This window comes from Pyrus communis, chromosome 12, assembly GCF_963583255.1.
Source record: "Pyrus communis chromosome 12, drPyrComm1.1, whole genome shotgun sequence".
In the NCBI taxonomy this organism is placed as follows: Eukaryota; Viridiplantae; Streptophyta; class Magnoliopsida; order Rosales; family Rosaceae; genus Pyrus; species Pyrus communis.
The window spans coordinates 12076210-12090096 of NC_084814.1; the positions used below are offsets into that span (position 1 = coordinate 12076210).

General features: G+C 39.5%; 1 non-coding gene across 1 annotated transcript; it reads left to right on the forward strand.

The window, feature by feature from the left end:
• The first annotated feature begins 12035 nt into the window (after positions 1-12035).
• LOC137711774 (small nucleolar RNA R71) lies at positions 12036-12146 on the forward strand. The gene has a single exon (XR_011065121.1). It is a non-coding gene; the product is annotated as a small nucleolar RNA R71 (small nucleolar RNA).
• The last annotated feature ends 1741 nt before the right edge of the window (positions 12147-13887 follow it).

The window sequence follows — 13887 nt, forward strand, 5'->3', positions numbered from 1 at the left end:
AGCAAATCTCCGACTTTGACGGTGATTTCGAGAGGACTTTGAGAAGGAACAAGAAATTGCAAGAGTCTAATCCTTCTAGTCCCGAACCTGAAGTAGAAGAGGAAGCCACGGATTGGGTTAAAGAGGAAGTACCAACCATGGCCGTGGATAATCGAACCATTAAAGAGCTTTCTGCCTCAAGTTTGGCCAATGCAGCCCCTCTTTGCATTCAATACCCCGCGGCTGCCCAAGACAAGACCGATAAATTCGAATTGAAGTCAAGCTTGTTGCACCACATTCCGAAGTACCATGGGCTTTCCATGGAAGATCCCAACAAGCATCTCAAGGAGTTCGAGGTTGTTTGTTCGAGCATGACACCCATCAATGTCGATGGGAACATTCTGATGATGAAGGCTTTTCCATTCTCTCTTGTGGAAAAGGCTAAGGATTGGCTTTATGAATTGGCACCCGGGACCGTTACTTCTTGGGAGAGCATGAAGAGAGCCTTCTTGGAGAAGTTCTTCCCTACTTCAAAAGTCATTCTCTTGAGGAAGAAAATTAGCGGAATCCAACAAAGTCAAGGAGAATCTTTTCCGGCATACTACGAGCGTTTTAAAGCCCTTGTTGCATCATGTCCTCAACATCAAATGAAGGAGGAGCTTCTCCTTCAATACTTCTATGAGGGCCTTCTTCCCATTGAAAGGCAAATGCTCGATGCTTCGGCGGGAGGTGCATTGGTGGACAAAACACCTATGGCAGCCAAGACCCTAATTGCAAACCGTGCTCTAAATGGACAACAATATGAAGGACTTGGGCAAAGGGACCCCCCACGGCAACAAGTGAATGAGGTAAGTTCTCAATCCGACCTTCAAACTCAAGTAGCTAATCTTACTTCTCTTGTGTCTCAGATGGCCGAAGGAATGAAGATCCAAAGTCCAATTGTATGTGGCGTATGTTCTATTCAAGGTCATCCTTCAGAAAAGTGCCCTCAATTGATTGAGAATGGTGGGTGGGAGAGTGCAAACGCCATTGGATTTCCAAGCCAAAATCAACCAAGGAATGATCCATATTCTAATACATACAATCCGGGTTGGAGAGACCATCCAAACTTCAAGTGGAGGGAGCCTCAACAACCTCACCAACAAGGAGGTTTTAGACAACAACCCCCGGGGTTCTACACCAAGCCATTCGGCCCCAATCCAAACCAAGCACAACCTGCCCAAAACAATCAAGGTACGTCGTTGGACAATGAAACACTTCTTAAGTTACTTACCAATTTGTCTCAGGGGCAAGAGAATCAAACCAAAGCCATGCAAAACCAAGACAAAAGGGTGGATCACTTGGAGAAACAAATTGGGCAAATTGCGGAGTTTGTAGGACAATTCCGAGAACAGGGCAAGCTCCCTAGCTCAACAATTGTCAATCCAAAGGGAGGGTTCGAATCTGCCAATGCAATCATGTTGAGAAGTGGTAAGGAGGTCGGAACCACCTCAAGGCCGTCCAAAATAAGTCAAGAAGAGGACATGTTACTACAAGAAGAGGAGGAACAAGCAAAGAAGGCCACGGCAAGGGTGAAAGAAACTTTGCCGCAGCCCCCTATTGTGCCAAAACCGTCCAACACGCCTAAGGTAAGTCCAAATTCGACTTTGTCAAGTTCTATTCCACTAAACGTGCCCTTTCCTAGCAGGTTTAGGCAATCAAAGAAGGAGGAGAGTGAAAAGGACATTCTGGAAACCTTTAGGAAAGTTCAAGTCAACATTCCGCTCCTTGATGCAATCAAGCAAGTCCCTAAGTATGCCAAGTTCTTAAAAGAGCTTTGCACAACGAGGAAGAAGATTTCAAACAAGGAGGTGGTAAGGGTAAGTGAGAACGTTTCCGCTATTTTACAAAGAAAGTTACCACCAAAGTGCAAAGATCCAGGTAGCTTTACAATCCCTTGTATTATTGGTCAAACTAAGTTCGAACATGCTATGTTAGACTTAGGAGCTTCAATTAACGTCATGCCATACTCTATTTATGCCTCAATGAACCTTGGTGAATTGAAAAATGATGGTGTGATTATTCAGTTGGCCGATAGATCTAATGCCTATCCAAAGGGCGTATTGGAAGATGTCTTAGTGCAGGTGAATAATTTGATCTTCCCGGCGGATTTCTATGTCCTTGAAATGGAGGAAACCACCCATGCTCCATCCTTGCCGATTCTTCTTGGGAGGCCATTCATGAAGACGGCCCGAACTAAGATAGACGTGTTTAAAGGCACTTTAACAATGGAATTCGATGGGGAAGTGATTGATTTTAATATTTCTGAAACTATGAAATTTCCTAATGATGATCACTCATGTTTCTCTATTGATATTCTTGATTCTTTGGCACAGGCACACATTGATCAATTACATGGCGATGCACTTGAAAAGGTCATTACAAATGGCATAGAAATGAAGGATCATGTTATGGAGGAGATCCCATTGCATGCCGAGGGCTCTAAGTGAGAAATGAAGGTTTCGTCCGGCTGCAAGACGTAAAAGAAAGCGCTACTTGGGAGGCAACCCAATACACTGAATAAAATAAAGTTGTCCATTGATCTCCGATTTGATTACTCAAAAAAAAAAAAAAAAAAAACATGGCAGAAAAATGGAGCCTTCACAGAGGATGTTTACGTGAAGCCCCACTATGAGGCGTCGAAGCAGAAGGCATAGAAGTAGGAGGCATAGAAGCAGAAGGCATAGAAGCGGAAGGCATCGGAGCAGAAGGCATCGGAGCTAGAGCATTCCAGGCTTCAATACTTGGCCAAGCGCTGGATGACCCAGGAAAAAGGTGCCTCTGGAGATAAGTCGCAAGCCTTTGACGGTCATTGTGAATTCGACCCTCAGATTCTTGCAGCTCATCAAGCTTCCTCTTCATGCCCGCCGAATAGTTATTTGCAAGCAAATGTAAACTTCTATTCTCATACTTAAGCTGTTTGATTTCCTGCTTAAGACTTTCCACCTCTGCCATCAACGATTCCACCTGACGGGACCGAGCAAGCAGGCGTTGGCCCATGTTAGACACAGAACTCGCACACTGAACACTAAGTGCGAGGGACTCTTGAACGGCCAACTCATCGGATCGTCCTGACAGCAGCTTACTATTTTTTGGAGTAAGGAGGTTCCTAGCTACTATTGTAGCTGTTGTGGTGTCCTGCATCACGGAGTCTTCACCTGTAAGAAGACCGTTAGAAGATAAAAAAGAAGGGCGCCATACATTACCTTGACGGGGCGCAACCGGATCGCTGCTGAGACTCAAATCTAAGCTAAGGTTCGATGAGTTAGTCATTTTTCAAAGGTGTTCAAGAATAAGGGTTGATGGAGTAAATTTTCAAAGGGCCGGAGTCGATTTTCAAGAATGGGCAATTCTTCAGAGTGTGCATGTTGGCGGTGATCGATAGCTCTATAAAAAGCCAAGGCGACGCGTCCACCGATTCAAAGAGCCGGAATTTCCGGCGTAAGTTAGGCGACGCTTTCTCGGCTTTTCAGAAAACGCGTTCAACTTTGTCAAAAGATTTCTGACAAAGCTGAAAACACGTGGAGGCCATCATCGCAACTACACATCTTTAGCCGACAAGCGCAAAGTTCGACGACGCTTTCTCTGCTTTTCAGAAGACGCGTGCAGCTTTGTCAAAAGGAGCCGCATCTGCACTACCACGTGTCATTCAGAAAGCGAAGGGGCGTCGTTCAGAAATCGAAGGGGCGCCTGCTCAGAAATCGAAGAGGCGTATTCAAAGATCGAAGAGGCGCCACTATTTCAAAAAGCCGGATTTGCGGGATCAAAACGTTTGTCGACAAGGGTAAAAAGTACCACCACTTGATATTATCTCTATATATATCGACCTTCGTCTTTTATGGCAAGGCAAACCTGAAGAAAAAGCCCAACTCTCCCTCACCTCTGAGGGCGCACTCCCAGCAAAGCCTTTTGAAATACTCAATTCTTTCTTCTTCCCCAAAGATGATACCAGATGCCTGGAGTACAGATGACCCAGGAGGAAACGGTGGATTGAAGTATGCTGATTCATTCATCGCTTCTTCAAAAGCAAAGGTATCTCAAATCATCAAGGTCAAAAGCAAAAGTATCTCATATCATGCTCTTTCCCTGTCTTTTTCTTTGTCCTTGTTCTTACTTGCATGGCAAAGTAAAAGAAGCAATCAGCCGGCACTTGGAGTCAGTCTTCCGATCTGGAGCCAACTGCCTGGAATCTATTCCTGATTGCTTACCTAGCGTTGCTCTCGAGCAGTCATCTTCAACGGTTGATACACTTCCAGAGAAGGGACCACTTCTGCAAAGGGGAGCGAGTAAGGCAAGTGAAAATGATACATTGAAGCATGTGGAGACAAACTTAGGCTGAGTTATCCTCCAACCCTTTTCAATACGAATTGGAAAGATTGAACAGAGAAACAGACCAAAGGAGTTAGCTCAGACCTTCGGGGAAGACCAAAAGAATCCTCCAGCCCAGTAGCACAAAGGAAAATCAACAAGTGGAGGAGACCAAAAGAATCATGCAGCCCAGTTCAAGAGTATGCCTATGGAATCACCAAGATCAATGCCTCAATGCAATCACCAAGGAGAAGAGGGAATTTACACTCCATAACCAGATTTGCGTCCCTAAACTCTTCTCTTTGTTAATTACATTCTGCCATGTTTAGTATGTTTAGTTGCTTTTTGTGTGTTTACTTATGTTTTGTGTGAATCTATACTTGAAACATTGAGGACAATGTTTGATTTAAGTGTGGGGGGGTAACTAATGTTGTTAATGCAAATTCGTGGGATTTGATCACCCTTAACTTCAAATGTTGTTCCTTGCTGTTTTAAGGTGTTTTTAAACTGTTTTAGTGTGTTTTGTTTTATAACTTCGAAAATCACATAAAAATTTGAAAAACATGTTTTGAAAAGCCTAAAAAGAGTGTTTTGAGTCGTTTTTGTGTGTTTGTGTCTTAGGGTACCTTCCAACACAATGTTAAGGATTTGGTTTGTAATTGCATGACTGTTAAAAAGAGTTATAAACATAGAGAAAAGTTTGATTTACTCTTGGTATATGCTTGGTTATGGTTATAATGTATGACTTCACATGCAATCATAAAAGAAAAATTCGTTTTTGTAACATGCTTAAAGGAAGGAACTCAAACAAACGCTACAACCTTGTGAGATTTGAGCCTAAACGTTATTTGGAGAGTTATTTTCTGTGATTCTTTGTTTTCTAAAGTTGTTGCATGATCTCATTATTCCTTGCTTGGTTGTTACTTAGAATGCAATTGTATCATTGTTGATATATAATTCCTTCCTAATGCTAGAATATATTTAGTATAATGGCACAAGCAAGGGTGTCGAATCCGCAGGGACTAATTGGACCTATGTAACTACTTGTTTTGCAAGAACTCTAAGAAATGAATCAAACTAAACAAACTAGGCAGATTTGGAAATGAATCAAACTAGTCTAAATAGACAGATTTGTTGTTGTAACTTGAAAGCATGAGAAAATGAAGTAAACACAAATAAATGAATCAACAACTAATGTAATGGGATAGTATCAATGGAAATGAAGCTAGGGATTCGGTTTCACCATTGCTCAACTAAGTCCATGTTTGTCAAGTTAGTTTGTACTCATTCATCTACCTATTTCTTGAGTTTGTTTCACTTGGATATGATCAACCATATGATGTGTGGATTTGATCAAATGTCTCTAATCATGAACCTAATTGTGATGTGCAACTTTGGTTCATAATCAAGATTATGTAATGTACAAGAAACTTTCATAAAACCAAAGGGAATAACTCGGCAGGATGTGTGCTAAACACTCCCTTCATTCATTCACATATCTACCAAGATTATGCATGATGTGTGTTCTAATCTTGGCTACACAACTTTGTGATTAATTCAAATGATGATCAAACATTAAAATCAGCACACTAAGTTACCATTAAAACAGAAAATGAAACAAGAAATAGATGGACAAACTTAGCATTCTAACTTAATTACATGGCAAACTTTGCAAGGTTACATCGAATCCCTAGAGGAAGATTAGTTACACTTCATGTTTACAAAGGTTTAACATAAAAATAAATAACATGAGTGAACATAAGATTAAGAAGGAGAAACCCTTGAAGCAAAACTGATGTTGAAGTTCTTGAAGAGTTCCTTGGTGTTGCTTCTCTAAATGTGGTGCGGATGAAGGTAGAATGGCTTGGCTGAATGGTTTCTGCCCTTGGGACAGAAAATGGACAGAGAATGGAGTGAAATGGGAGAGGTTATGGGTGTGTAATGGACTGAATGCCAAGGACAGTTTCTGTGAAAAAGGAGAGAATGTCGAATGCAATGGAATGGAGAGGGAGAATGAGTGTGGATGATAATCAGAAGTGGTGCAAGAATGGTGTGTGTAATAGAATAATTCCAAAAGAGAAATGAGTGAGTCTCCCTTAGTGAATTTCTGAATGTGGCTCTAACATTCAGATTGGATCTCAATCTGCACAAGTGAGATGGAATAGCATCAAATGAGCTGGAATTAAATGGGTTTCTGAGGTGTTGGTCGCACGGAATGGACAGGGTCTGCAAGTGTGTGGTTTGTTTAATCAAAATGCATGTGTCCCTGCTGCAACAAGTGAGTGGAATCTGCAAAGGTGAATTGTTTGTACAAATTCTGGAAAGGTGAAGAGAGCACACGGCATGGAATGATGGAATGAGTGAATTTCTGGAATAAAGGATGCAAGGAATGGACATGATCTGCAGGTATGTGGTATATTTAATCAACATGCATGTGGAATGTCTGCAAGCATGAAGTGGGGAACCTGAAATTGGTTATAATAATCTGGAAATGGTATGGAATTGCACGGGATGGACATGAAGGAGTAGGAAATGCAAAGGTGATCTGTTTAGGTGTTGGGAATGCATGTGAGTGCTCGGCAAGGTGTTTGAACATGCATGTGAATGCATGTTTTGGTGTTGAAACCACATAATCTGACTTCAATGCTTGTTTTATTTAGAATCACTCAATATAGCCGAATTGCACCACTTAACACTTCCACATCATTTCCTGAAATTCCAGCATTCAAACGTCTCCTAGGTTCTTCATTTGGACTTCAATTTAAATCCCTAGAATCCTCTCCATGTTTGGAATAATGCTCAGCTACCAAAAGGAATGGTTTTTACTTCCCTTTGATCCAAATACACACTTGACTGCACACTAACACCAAATAATGTAAAAATGCAACTAGTTCAATCTAAAAACATCACAAAGACGCCAAATAAAGAATATATAAATGCGTGCAAAATGAGACTTATCAATCATGATAGAACTAAATGCTAGAACTTATATCCGTTTCATTCAAAGCATGACATTGATTTGCATAACATATATCAAGATGAAGTTGTGTAGTGCCACTATAGCCAAATAGCCTTATTTCCCATATTTCGTATTTGTTGTAAGTTTTAACCCCGTTGAGCCTTGTTTAGCCTTTATTCTTTATTAAACCACATTATCCTCACCTAGCCTAGTTTAGGACAATCCACACCCTTGTTCTTAAATGATAGTGAGCATGACTTAAATGAATTCCTTTTGAGTTACATTATGAAAGAAAATGAGTGTGGGGGAGAGAATGTTTTGTTCTTTAGTGTTTATGTATGTTTTGAGAGTCAAAAGAAAAAAAAAAAAAAAAAAAAAAAAAAAAAAAAAAAAAATTGTGAAAAACATATGAAAAAGAAAAACAGAAAAGAAAAGAAAGAAAGGAAAAAGAGCTTGTTCCCCCTTGTTGTTCAAAAGTTGAGTTTTCATTCAAAAGTGAATTCTAAGTTAATTCAAATGCTTTGCTCACTATTTCTTTAAGAACCTTTGTTTTCCATATCTTTTTTTTTTTGTTAGCCAAACACCTTTAGCTCCGTTTCAACCCTTATGCTTCTATCTTGAGTGTTATGTGTTTCAATTTGTGGAGTTTGGAATTGATATGAGCTTATGGAATCACTGGTTCTCATTCTAAGTAGTAGCATTCCATTCATGAGATCATATTCATGTCATTATCATAAATCCAGAAAATGCTTTCTTTGTTATAACATATGTGAGATACTAGTCTTTCATGTTTACTTCAATCTCTCACATATACCTAGTGTAGGGAGTGTAGTCAGAAAATCTGTGTGAAAAACGAGTGCATATCTTGTAAGGATTTGAGCAAATTCTCTAAGGCATGTTACTACATTCAAAACATGGTTTTAAATGCTTAATTGTGAAATAATATGTGGTGACTATGATGAAGAATGTATTTAAGTGTGAAGATGACTAAAATCTATGGGACTAATGATTTTTAACTTGTCATGTGCATTGGAAATCCTTGAGACAATTGTTGGAAGGTGTAGGTTGTGTTTTGTTCGTTTTGTTTTGTTTTTGGTTTCTTTTGTTTTGTTTTGCTCGAGGACTAGCAAAAGCTAAGTGTGGGGGTATTTGATAGGAGCATATTCATGCGACTTAAATGGCTTGTTCTCGTACATTTACGTTATGTTTCTTTAGTTATTTTAGTCCTTTATGCTTCTTTTGTGTGTTTTCAGGATAATAGGACGTGTTTGACGAAAGGATGCATTGTGGAGCGTTTTGGGGCTTTTTGGAGCACTATTGGGCTAAGGATGGATAGCTTATGCTTGGAGCCCAAGTGTTGGATGAAATTGAAGGCCTTGTATGCACTTGAGGACACAAAACAATGGCCCTAACCCAATTACTTTCACCTTGCCATGGGCTTAACACAAACACCATTCCTTGCCATGCAAGGGGGAGCAATTTGGGTCCATTTCATGCACTTAAAACCTAGCCCAATTACACACCATTGCAGCCAAATCCATTCTTTGCCATGCACATTCATCACCAATTCAACATGCATTCATCATCACAATCAAAACAGCCATTCTTAGCCGTGTAAATCCATAACCCATTCATCAACACATGCATTCCCTTCACATTCACCCACATGCACATTCAATCATTCACTCATGCACCCTTTAATCATTCCCCTTTAAGTTATGATTTTATTTCCTAACCCTACATGCATTATTTATTAGCATCTTCACATGCATTCATCATAATTCACCCTAGCTACCACCATTCACACTCACATGCATTCACACACACTTCACACATTCAAACACTAGCCTTTGCCGTGACTTCCCTTTCTCTCCAACATAATTCACATGCATTTCAGATTGCATTCCCATTCTTTAATTCAACCAACACAACCATGCATTTCCACCCTTACAAGACCCTAATCATTCATCCACACAATCTACCATCATTCACACAAACAACATCCATGCCGTGGCTCCCCCTTTGAAATTCCAGCTTTCCCATTCATCATTTCACCAACAATTCAGCCACATTCCACATGCATAACCAACCTAGTGTCACTCTCATTCATTCCCTTTAATCATTCAGCCACCATCATACATTTATTCTCTTCACAAACACATACACAACCTGCCATCATTCCAGAAAAACATTCCATGCCGTGGCCTTCATTCCCATTTCCAGCTTTCACATACAATTCCAGCTTTCACATGTTTTCCTAGCTGTTTTTCCATCATTAATTAGCCACTTGCATCCTAAACAAACAGCCATATACACCTCCATTCTTCCTATAAATACCCTTGCATTCCCATTACCTAAACACATCTCATTTTTCCATTCACAACACAAACACAACCCTTGTGCCGCAAATCCCCTTCCATTTCTGTGCAGTTTTTCTCCTCCATTGCAGCCACTATCCAACCACTTCCCATCCCTCCAAAACACTTCACATAATCCCCAAAGCTCACCTTAGACCTTGTGCTACAACAACGAGGAAGAGAAGAGTGCCTAAACGTTCATACAATTCAAGTTTGAGTTGTTGGAATGTTTAGGGGTTTCTTTGATTTCAAAGTTTAAATTTAATTCTCTTTGTTTTGTACGTATGAGAATGGAAGAGAAGAGTGCCTAAACGTTCATACAATTCAAGTTTGAGTTGTTGGAATGTTTAGGGGTTTCTTTGATTTCCAAGTTATGAGGAACTAAACCCCCTTTTGCTAGGGGGTGATTCGAAACTATGTTTATATTTGCAATATGAATTGATTAACTTTCGTTGGAATTTCATAAGTTGTGGATTCAATTTGTTTAACCGTTTGATTGATAACTTATTTATGAATGTTTATTAAGAATGCGCGCTTAGTTTTCATGCATGAATATGACGCTAGAATATAAGTGAATTTCACCTAATCGTTATGAACTTATATTCACAAGTAGTGGAGGTTGCTTATAAACAATCGCGTTAAATGAATTCTTGGCACGAGTTTCATGCTCATCATAGTAACGAATGCCTCGTCAACACTTATAGTTTTCATAATGCTTAATGATCTTTGATTGTATCTTTATTGTGCTTTTCACGTAAAGGACTTTTGGAGAATGTGGTGAATTGCGTTGCGCTAACCCATCCAATTCATTAACTTAAGGAGAACTTGACGGTTAATTTAAGCGGACTTAATTAACCCGGAGTGTTGAGTTTCATAATTTATCGAAATACCAACTGAGAATCAATCTTGTATGCAAGTGTAACATGTGTGGAGAAGAACCCCTTGGCTATTCCATCATCCATATTTTCATCACATTCATATTTACGTTTTGCCTTTAATTACAATTTGTCCATTTAATTTAATCTCGTCCAAACACAATCCCCCCCATCTTTTGTTAAGTCTTAATCATTCGTATTTGTTTTATTTTTGTGTTTTCAAGTATTTGAAGTCTTGTGTACTTGTTTTGAGTTCTTGTTAAGTAAGTTAAGTGTTTTAAAAATTAGTTTTATTTATTTGAATCAAGTGTTTAGCACCCCTAGTTAATCCCCGGTTAGAACGATCCCTACTTACATCATTACTACAATTGTCAAAAAGAGGGTTTAATTTGTGTGTGTATAATTCACGCATCAACGGCACTTACATTCTCGGACACCACTACCTTCTCATGTGGTCCATACTTCCTTTTGTAGTTGTTTAACTCTTTGAAGAACTTCCCATAAGCTGGCATGTTCCTAATGACATCAAGCAAAGGTAAGTTAACATTTACCTTACTTAGAATATCAAAAATCTCCTTAAATGACTTATCCTGCTTGCTCTTGGCAAGTCTTCCAGGGAATGGTATTGGTGGAGTGTAAGGTTTCTCGGCCTTGTGAAGATTTGGTGCTTCAAACGAGGGAATAGCATGGCTTGGTTCCTCATTTGGTTTCTCATTTTCTCCTTGAGTAACCCCTGCATTCACATGATCAGATTCATTAGTAACTTCATTGCCAACTCTATTATTGATAACCTTACCACTTTTAAGTGTAGTGATTGCTTTGGCTTGCTCTTGGTTCTTTTGGAGTATCACGGGTTGGCTTGGAAACTTTCCAACCTCTCTTTGGCTCAAGGCATCTGCAATCTGCCCCAATTGTGTCTCCATTTTGGTTAGAGCCGCCGAATGTTGTTGGAGAGTGTTATTGGTGGTTTGTTGGAATTGCAAGGTATTTTGGGCTAACAATTTAACCGTATCCTCAAGAGTAGGTTTTGGTTGGAAGTTTTGGAATTGATTGTTGTTCTTCCACGAAAGATTGGGATGATCTCTCCAACTTGGGTTATATGTATTGGAATACACATCATTCCTTGGCCTTTGATTGTAAGAATTCATGAGGTTCACTTGCTCTTGGACATACTCGGGGTAAGCCTCCCTAGATGGACATTGATGAGTAAGGTGGCTTGGTATGTTGCAAATGGCACACACTTCACTTGCTTTTGGCACTACGTTGAGCACGGATTCAAGCTTCTTTTCTAGGTTAGCTACCTGCACAGAAAGATCATGATTAGAGCTTGTTTCATATACTCCAACTCTCTTACCCCTTACATCTTTGTGTTGAGCATTAGATCCCAACATCTCATAAATGTTATATGACTCTTGAGCATTCTTTTTCTTCAAAGCTCCACCTGCTGCATTATCAACAGTTGATTGACATGTTTGGGTTAGTCCATCATAGAAAATTTGCATTTGTAAATGAAGAGGTAACCCATGGTGTGGACATTGCAACAAAAGGCCTTTAAAGCGCTCCCAACACTCATTGAAAGGTTCTCCATCATCTTGTTTGAAGTTGAAGATTTGTCCCCTTAATGTGGCTGTCTTTTGAGTGGAAAAGAACTTTTCCAAAAACTTCTTAGCCACGGCATCCCATGTGGTGAGTGAACCAGGTACTAGAGTCATTAACCAACCCTTGGCCCTATCTTTCAAGGTGTAAGGGAACACTCTCATCCTCAGATTTGCTTCACTTACTCCCTCTAAAGGTAACCCACTCACAACATTGTAAAATTCTTTAATATGAGCTAAAGGATCTTCATTAGGTAAGCCATAAAAAGAAGGAAACATATGGAAATGTGAAGATTTAAGATCATAGTTTCTAGCTTCTGTGGGCAGCAAGATGCATGAAGGTGAATTTGGTATGATTGGTTGAGCAAAATCCTCCAAAGCTCGAAGATCATCTTGGTTGCCCGCCATCTCTTCTTCTCTTTCCCAATTAAAGTGCTCAGATCCTTCACTTATTGGACTAGACGGTTTCCCTTCCTCTTCTTCACGGACAATGGAGGAACTTGTTGGCACAAAGCTTTCCAAAGTGTTGCCCTTTAACCGTTCAATTCTTTGGCCTAATTCAGCAAGTCTATTTGACATATACTACCTGAAACAAGATAAAACAAGTTTGAATAAAAATCAGAAATCTACTTAAAATGAAAAGAACAAGGTTTAATATCAAAACAAGCAATTATAAGGGACTGAAATCAGTCCCCGGCAACGGCGCCATTTTGATTGATATTTTCCTTCTTCATGCTAGAATATGTTTAGTATAATGGCACAAGTAAGGGTGTCGAATCCACAGGGACTAATTGGACCTATATAATCACTTGTTTTGCAAGAACTCTTTACTAGAGAAATAAAACTAATCAATGTAGGCAGATTTGTTGTTGTACCTTGAAAGCATAAGGAAATGAAGTAAACACAAAATGAATGAATCAACAGCTAATAAAATGAGATAGTACCAATGGAGATGAAGCTAGGGATTCGATTTTACCATTGCTAACCCAAGGCCATGCTTGTTGAATCAGATTATACTCATCCATCTACCTATTTCTTGAGTTTGTTTCACTTAGATATGATCAACCATATGATGTGTGGATTTGATCAAATGTCTCTAATCATGAGCCTAATTGTGATGTGCAACTTTGGTTCCTAATCAAGAATATGTAGTGCACAAGAAACTTTCACAAAACCAAAGGGAACACTCGGCAGGATGTTTGCAAAACATTCCCTTCATTCATTCACATATCCACCAAGATTATGCATGATGTGTGCTTTAATCTTGGCTAAACAACCTGTGGTTAATTCAAATGATGATCAAGCATTAAAATCAACACACTAAGTCACAATTAAATCGAAGAATGAAACAAGAAATAGATAGATTAAATGAGAATTCTAAATTAACTACATGGCAATCTTGCAAGGCTACATCGAATCCCTAGAGAGAGATTAGTTACACTTCATGTTTACAAAAGGTTTGACATAAAAATATATAACATGAGTGAACATAGGATTAAGAAGAAAGAACCCTTGAAGCAAAACTGATGTCGAAATCCCTTAAGAGTTGCCTTCGGTGTTGGTGCTCCAAGTGTGTTGTAAATGAAGGTGGAGCGGCTAAGGTTGAATGGTTTCTGCGAATGGGAGAGTGTATGGAATGGAATGAAGCCGAGAAGAGATTGTGTAGAAATGGAAGGGGATTTGCGGCAAAAGGGGATTATTGGATGTGTTTGTGGTGTCTTGTGTATGAAAATGAGATGTCATTTTTGTGTATGAATGCATGGGTTTTTATAGGG